Genomic DNA, 8,866 nt, shown 5'->3' with positions numbered 1-8,866 from the left:
TAAAAAAGAGTTGTTGAAATCTCCAACTGTAACTGTGGATTTGTCTATTTCTCCTTGCAGTTCCAATGTTTTTTGCCTCATGTATTTGCCTCATTTACATATTTTTTCTTAATTCTTTTATTGTTCTACTGTATATCTTCAAATTTGTTATTCATTTATTCTGCAAAAAATGAAGGCAGTAAAGTACAAATCATGTTATTTATAAAAAGTTCAAGAAAATTTTATAATATTTTTCTTATGTATTACTGTGTAAAAATGTACTCTAAACTCAGTGGCATAAAATAATAACTGGCTTGTTATTATCATAAATTCTGTGAGTCAGTAATTCAAATAGAGCATGGGGGGATGAATTTTTTTTCTGCTTCACTGTGTTAGATGCTTCAGCTGAGAAGGTTTGAAAGGCTGTGGGTGTCTTGAATGATTGCAGCTGTAATTATGTAGAAGATTCTATAGTCACATTTTTGGTGTCTAGGTGGGGATGAGTCTAAGATACTTTGACCAACTGTCCCAGTTTTCCTGGAACTGAAGGGGTTCCTAATATGCTGGATGTTTAGTGCTAAAACCAGGACCATTTTGGGCATATAGCTGGTCACTGTTCTCTATGGTTGAGCTCAGCTGTGACAATTGATTAGAGCACTTCACATGCTTCTCAAAACATGTTGCTAGATTATGAGAGAAAATCTTCCAAAAGGGAGTATTCAGAGACAAATGTTTAAAAAGACCAAGGCAGAAGTTACAAGCCTCATAAAGCCTGGGAAATCACATAGCATCATTCAGTTGCAATTATGTTACAAAGCCTAGCCCAATTTTAATAGGAGGGGAATTACTTTCCACCTTTAGATAGCAGAGTGGCAAAATCACATAGCAGAAGAGCATCTAGGAGAAGGAATAATCCTGTAGTAATTTTTGAAAATGATAATTTGCTGCAAAATAAACAATATTTCATATATGTATACATATGGTATGGCTATAAGAAAAGCAGAGAAATGATCATCTTAAAATTCAGGCTAGCAGCTATAAATAAGGCAATGGGAGTGGGTTGTAACAATGAGGGTATGCTTGGCATGTGTGGAATTCTGACAATATTTGGTTTTCGATGAGTGGTTGTTATGTATTAAATTTTAAATTATTTGTTTAAATGTATATTTGATTTAAATGTACTTTTCTGGGTGTACATTATTTTACAAAATTAAAAATATATATTAAGATTAGAAATGGACAACTCTATTCTGGAATTTATTCTCTAACATATTTGCTGAGAACTCTCCCTTAAAAGCACCAAATGAGAACTTATTTATTAGAGAATTTTTAGCTTTGATTATTTTATTTTCTAAATTTTTCAAGTTTGTGGATTAGAGCTCCTAAGCTGGTTAATTTATTGAAAGAAACAACAACAAACCCATCACATTTGAATGATTGTTGTCTTTAAGAAAACTGAAAAGGAGAATAAACTTTATGATGCCACAGATACATTTAATGAAAAAGTTGATAGCTTTATGAACAGCATGAATTCCAGAATGAGACAACAGAATAAGCAAACAAATTAGTAAAATTTAGCTCAAACAAAGATAAATCATTAAAGAATAAATTTTTGTTAAAAGAAAATTACAGAAATATCTATTTAGGTCTTCTGCCCATGTTTTGATTGGGTTGTTTTTTTGTTTTTTGTTTTTTTAATATTGAGCCACATGAGCTGTTTGTAAATTTTGGACACTAATGACTTGTCATTTGCAAATATTTTCTCCCATTCTGTGGGTTGTCTTTTTGTTTGGTTTATGATTTCTTTTGCGGTACAAAAGCTTTTGATTTTAATTAGGTCCCATTTGTTTATTTCTGATTTTATTCTCATTACTATAGGAGATAGATAGAAAAAGATATTGCTGCAATTTGTGTCAAAGAGTGTTCTGCCTACATTTTCCTCTAAGAGTTTTATAGTATCCAGTCTCACATTTAGGGCTTTAATCCATTTTGAGTTCACTTTTGTGTATGGTGTAAAACAATGTTCTAGTTTCATTTATTTACATGTAGATGTCCAGTTTTTCCAACACCATTTGTTGAAGAGACTGTCTTTTCTCCATTGTTTATTTCTGGGCTTTCTATCTTGTTCCATTTATTTATATTTCTGTTTTTGTGCCAGTGTCATATTGTTTTGATGACTGTAGCTTTGTAATGTAGTCTAAAATCAAGAAGCCTTGTTACTCCAGCTACATTTTTCTTCCTCAAAGTTCCTTTGGCTATTAGGGGTCTTTTGTGTCTCCATACAAATTTTTTTTTAAAAAATGATACAAATGAACTTATTTACAAAACAGAAACAAACTTACAGACCTGGAGAATGAATTTATGTTTACCAGGGGGAAAGAGTGGAGGAGAGGGATAGCTTGGGAGTTGGGGATTGACATGTACACACTGCTACATTTAAAATAGGTAGGCAAGACTATACTTTCAGGGATCATTTCTATAGTTTGTTACTAGAGAAGTTTCTCTGAATGTGTAGAGCACCTTAAGGCTGTGAAAAAATGAATATATAAATAAATAAATAAATAAAATAGGTAACCAACAAAGACATACTATATAGCACATGGAACTCTTCTCAATATTCTGTAATAACCTAACTGGGAAAAGAATTTAAAAAAGAATAGATACATATCTATGTATAACTGAATCACTTTGCTGTACAGCTGAAACTAACACAACATTGTTAATCAGCTATCCTCCAATATAATTTTTTTTTAAAAAAAGAAAATTGCATTTGTGAGCAGAACTTTCTATATTTTATTTTAAAAAAATCAGTTATGAAGATGCTTACCAACAAAACTAGCTCTGAGCATTAAACCAAAGAACCCGTATATATTAATTTCCTATGACTTTTGTAAGAAACTACCACAAACTGAGGGGTGTAAAACAGCAGAAATGTATTCTTTTGTATTACTGGAGAATAGAACTCTAAAATCAAGTTAGCAGGGCCATCCTCTCTCAGCCCCTGGTGGTTGCTGGCAGTCAATGATACTTCCCTGATTCAGGATGCATAATTCCAATCACTGACTTGTCATCATACAGCCTCTTTACTCTGTGTGTCTGTGTCTTCATATGGCATTCTCCTCTGTGTTTCCCAAAATGACACCAGTTGTATTGGATTAAGTGCACAACTCAGGTATAACCTCATTTTAATTACATCTGTAGAGACTATTCCAAATAAAGTCACATTCACACATACCAGGGATTAGGACCTTGACATACATTTTGGGGAGGTGCAATTAACACACAACACTTTCTATTAAAAGTTTGGGTTGATTTTGTAGCATTGACTTTAATTTTGGAAAATGAGTTATAAGGTTTGAAATTTCTCTTAGTTGTTAGCTTTTCTTCCTAATTTGAATAAGCAGCTTATACACTGTTAGAGTATTAAAATAGTCCATATTCACACATGCTAGAAACATGTATACAGATCACTAATATAGAATTTGGATCTTTATTTTACTTCTAATTGACCATAAAATCTTTGGAAACTCATTTCCTCTAGTATCTTAGTAGCCTAACAAAAAGGTGGTAGATAGGTATGGAGGAGGGCAGTTAATGTTGACTTCAAAAAGCTTTGGAAGTCAAATAAGAAAATAAACTAGAAAATGGAAATATAATGTAAATATTTGATACAGTTGAGACTCTCTGAGGTCAAAAATAAAATTTCCAGAGTCCATTACAGTTTAAAGATATTTTACTAGTTAACTCTTACAAGATCTAAGCAAGGGACATGACCACATAAAGAAACATGCTTGTTCCTATTCTTCCAATGACCCAGATACTCAAATTTCACTCTCAGGAAAACATGCAAGATATGAATGGGACTAAAAATTTATAATTATCAATATTCTCTTCTTATATAGTTTGCCTTCTATATATTGAATAATTCAATTTTTCAATGTCTTAAAATTAGCTTTCATTTGAATATTTAAATTGCTAGAGCTGTGGTTTTCTTCCCTTCTCCTTGATTTTTAAAAATATGTATATATAATATCAGGAGCAAATTTGATTTTTTTCTATGAAAATCCCCCCACTCTATTTACCAAATCTAACACTGGGCCACATTAAATTTCTAACTTTATTACCAAACTTCATGAAGGCAGAAATTTGAAATTTTTTATACTCACTGTGATATCTCCAGTAAGAACAGCTTGTAGTAGAAACACAATATATATTTTTGAATAGATGACTATATTAATTGAAAAGCCAGTACAGGTGAAGCAGTATAACAATGGTTCAGAGAAAAGGCTAGTAGACTAACTCATATCCTGGTTTAACCCCTTATTAGCTGCTTACCAGCCACTTTTCACCATAAGGAAGTCACTCAATTTCTCACAACCTCTGTTTTCTTATTTGTAAAATGAGGATATTAGTAGATATTGTTTCATTGTCATTTATAGGAGTAAATACATGTAAGTTGCATAGAACAATGAACTAAGCAATTATTTAAACCTAATATGTAATTCTTAAGAGATGATATATACTAAGTACTTAAAAATGATAACTATTACAATACTGTTGTATTTGTCATTTGTTGTTTTTGATTTATTGAACAGCAGCCACTTTTATGTACCATATACTTAGCAAAATTAGATGTCATTAAAATCTGTGTGCTAATGAGATCTAAAAGCAGCTTCCTGTAATGTTGGCTATTTGTTCAATGAGGACAGAAACACTTAAGTCAGTCTGCCCATTTTTGATTCTTTGTTTCTTTGCTTTTATTTTTCTTTTTCCTTACTTATAGTTCAGACTCTTAAAATCAAAAGTAAAGGAAATTGAGCAGTGCATTTCCCAGATCACAGTCATGAAGAAACTAGGGCTTTTTTCTCACATGGCCAGGCTTAACACTTATCACTGTGACTTGTAACTTAACATTTATGAATCTCCGTTTTCTTATTGACAGAAAAAGAAACTGTCTCCCTGTGCTAGGCAACTGTGACAAATAAATTATATGCATATAAAAAGTACCTGACATAAAAGAAGCGATCCCTATTTCAGAGTTTCCTTCTTCATCCTGTCAGCCTTCTCCAATCAATTCATGTTTTCTGCTCTGGTAACACTACAAACTGCCTTGTCTCACACTTCTTGTGTTCCTTAATAAAGTTCAATTTGTTTTGCCTATAATTATTGGAAATTAGTTATCCAACATAAAAATTATATTAAGATTTTGTTTCCTTCAGGATTCTTTTTTAAAAAAATCTGTCACCAGAGTGCCCATTAAGAAGTTTACTGTAAAAATATTTAATTTTAAGGAAGATTGAAATAGCCATATCTGCACAGTGAACAGTTGTGAAAGCTAATTTTAAGACACTGAAAAAATGAAATCATTCAATGTTTAGAAGGCAAGCAGTTTAAGAAGAAAACATTGATAAGCAGAGGGTTTGGGCCCCATTTATATCTTGCATGTCTTCCTGAAAGTGCAGTTTGAGTATTTGTAACCAAAGGAAGGTGGAACTTTATGGAAATTAAATCATTGGCACAAGATGGCTTGAGAGGCATGAACAACGGTCAAGAATAGCTTATTTGAATATTTGATGATAAATCATAGGGAATGTCTGTTACAGTTTTCTGTACACTAAAGATGGCATTGCCATTGGAATCCTAATATTTGCTTTATGCTTAAACATCTTCCTAAGATTCTTGTAGTTTAATTACTTAAAAAATTGTCTCATAAACAGAAGTTAACATACTTTTTCTCTATTTAAGGCCAGACAGTAAATATTCCAGGGCCCGTTGCAAAATTGTACTAAACTGCTCAATGCTGCCTTTGAAGAATGGAAGACACAGACAATATATAAACAAATGAGTGTGTTCCAACAAACTTTTGTTCACAAAACAGTTGGTGGACTGAATTTGGCCTGCAGGCCATAATTTGTCAACCTCTGCTCTTAAATATATATTGGGAAAAAAAGAGTGAGTTTTAAGCAAGGGATTCTTTATCGCACATTGGAAACATCTTGTGTTATGAATCTGGTAGTCTTACATTCCATTAACCATCATTTATTAGTTGATTTTTCCTGGACTAATTATTTAATATCTGTGCTATTTGGTATGCTATTATATGTTGAAAAACACAGCTCCATACAGAGGATGGTTCTTTTTGGTAGTGAACATCTTCAAAAAAAAAATGATGCTGTATGCCTAAATTTCTTCCGTTCTTACTTCATGTGCTTGACAGGACACTGTATTACCCATTTATACTTTATGGAGAAAGTTTTTCTCAAATCATTTGTGCTAACAAGACTGATATAAGGAGGCCAGGAGTATATCTGCAGGTATTACACATCAGAGAGTGGGAAGGGATAAGCCTGCAAGTGAAGACTGAATCACAGAAAAAACAAACACCAGGCATAATAAAGACAACATTTTTACAGTTATGATGTTGCCTGTGGTTTTTGAAGTGGAAAGCACACTGCTTTAGTATCCTCCTATTTTAGTACTACTGTATATATGTGTTCACCATACATAAAAGTGAAAATTTCAAGTATACATGCAGACATGTTTAAAAGGAGAACAAAATTCCTCCCAAAACCTTACCAAACTAACCAACAAAACCAGAGCCCTATGAAATCAAATACAAATATGTTGAATTGAATTTATTTATTTAAACAATTGCTTTACAATTTTAATTTTAAATACCAATTGTATGGCTGATTTCAAACTCCATGTTTCGAATAAGTGAATTTTTACAGTCAGAATTCTAAGGAAGACCTCCAGACTGTGTAGGGCATTGCAACTCAAAATTTTATTGATAAACAAGTTCTAGCCTGCAAACTAGGTAATATTTATAAATTTTATGGATATATGATAACTGGATATATATTATATATGTCATAGGTAATATATGGATATATATGTATTATTCACAAATATACGTGAATATTTATATTATATATGATATACATTATATTTATGGACATATATATATTCATAAATAAGTACTGGACTGTAAACTGAATAAATATTTATTTTACAGCAGTTTGATCTAAAAAAGTATATATAATGGATCTAATAATAAAATATGTGGACTTATTTGTGTAGTTTTGGTTTTTGTCCTTCATTTCATTTTTATAGTAATTTAATTTTTCCATTACATAAAGGTATCAGTCCATTACCAATTGAAGTTTGGGAGGACAGATTCTTTCCCATCAATAGTTTAAGAATCACTGCTATAGGGCATGACATGGTGCTGTGGGAGCACAGGAAGGATCAAGGCAGAATTGGTAAATATCTGGCATAAGTTGCGCTGACTCCCAAGAGGCAACTATTAAGCCCATATCAATATCTAAAAGTCATCAGTAGCTATGTTCACCCACTGCATGTTTTAAGCTACTGGATTAGAAATGCTGATGAGAATCCAGATCCAGGGAAGGAAGTCTGCTTCCCAGTAAGCAGAACCAGAAAGCTGAGGTCCTTAGAAGACAACAAAGCCATTTCTACAAAAATCTATCAGGATTAAGAGAAATCAGGGGGAATAAGATTGATGGAATGTCAAGATTAAATTAAAATGTGAAGTGTATCTAACCCTGTGGACTGGGAGTTATTCTCTGGTGATTTTCAACATTTCTGTGGGTAGAATTTCCATAGCTTCTGCAGAGTTCAAAGATACATTTAAGAACTGCTACCATGAGCACAGTATGTCAGTAGTTTCAGTGATGAGCATCACAAGAAACACAAGCAAGTTGACAGGAAACAAAATCCACATATAATCCAGTCAATTTGATGCATGAAAGTCACCAACATGCATAAACCTGACCCATCTCCCACCCCAAACACAGTTGTTTAACATGATCTGTTCAGAGAATCTGGAAGCAATCTTGGCTAGGTTGCAGAACCTCTCAGCTCATATGCTTTTAGGGGAAGTTTCGTTCATAACTAAGAACAAATAAACATAGGTGATGTTAACTTTAAAGCAAAAGTGTAAGTTTCCAAGAATGGTTGTGCAAGTAAACCTCTAACTTTAACTATGGACAGAATTTAAACTTTTAACATTTAAGAAATTGTTTTCCTTTATACAGAGCATCTAAAATTTCATGAAGTTATGTTTCAAGCTCTTTTTGTGAAGTTACTGAAACAGGAAAATTACCTTGGATTACACATAATTTCAAAGTTTAGAGATAATAGGCAAAGCTTTACCACTATAATATTGTAGTAGCCCATGTAAGAGATGGAAGTGACAAAAATCCTGTTCCCATATAGTTAACAAAGTCAGTAGTAAGCCCTCTCTGCTTTCCCCAACACCCTTGGACTGGTTTCTATTTCCTATCTGTCTTCTATTTTTCTCTCTATCTATAACTTCATATCTTTTCCTGTTTCAATCTTTCATTTTTAATCCTGACTCAACTTCCTCCACATTTTACTCCTTTAAAAAACAGTATTATAATACTTAAAGTTCTCTCTCTCTCTTGCTCTATCAAATAATTGATTCCAATTTCTTAATTTTTTTTAATTCTGGAAATTTAAATTCCTTTAAATTTATTTTTAAAAAATCTTAATTGCAAATCTATGATTCTCCCTCCCATGAGTTCCTAGTTGTTGAAAGAAGCCAAATTTTTCCTATCACTTTCAACTTCCTTTTCACTTCATTTCCCTTTAATAAACCAAATCTGACACAAAATTGAATTATGTCATTTAGTGAATTGAATCACCAAATTAATTAGCTCAGAGGTAATCTCCAAGGAGGAACAATTTTATGAACATCAATAAAACAAGCTATATTAAAAAGAATAATTATTTTCTGATACTCCAGGGGCTTATTTGAACAAATTCATGTCTTTAAAATTATATACCTCTGTCTGCTTTGTCACTCCTACTTGAAACATAATTTTGTAAGTTGTTAATAGGAAAA

At 32.2% G+C, this 8,866-nt stretch overlaps 1 pseudogene; it reads left to right on the top strand.

Moving 5' to 3' along the window:
• Window positions 1–2,430: 2,430 nt before the first annotated feature.
• On the top strand, window positions 2,431–2,507 carry LOC115804179 (small nucleolar RNA U3; annotated as a pseudogene).
• Window positions 2,508–8,866: the final 6,359 nt, after the last annotated feature.

Source organism: Delphinapterus leucas, chromosome 13, assembly GCF_059928025.1.
Source record: "Delphinapterus leucas isolate spDelLeu-1000000601 "Yukka" chromosome 13, BTC_Dleu_Yukka2, whole genome shotgun sequence".
Taxonomy (NCBI): Eukaryota; Metazoa; Chordata; class Mammalia; order Artiodactyla; family Monodontidae; genus Delphinapterus; species Delphinapterus leucas.
Note: the sequence above shows the minus strand (reverse complement) of the source record. Positions and strands in the feature narration are given on the sequence as shown.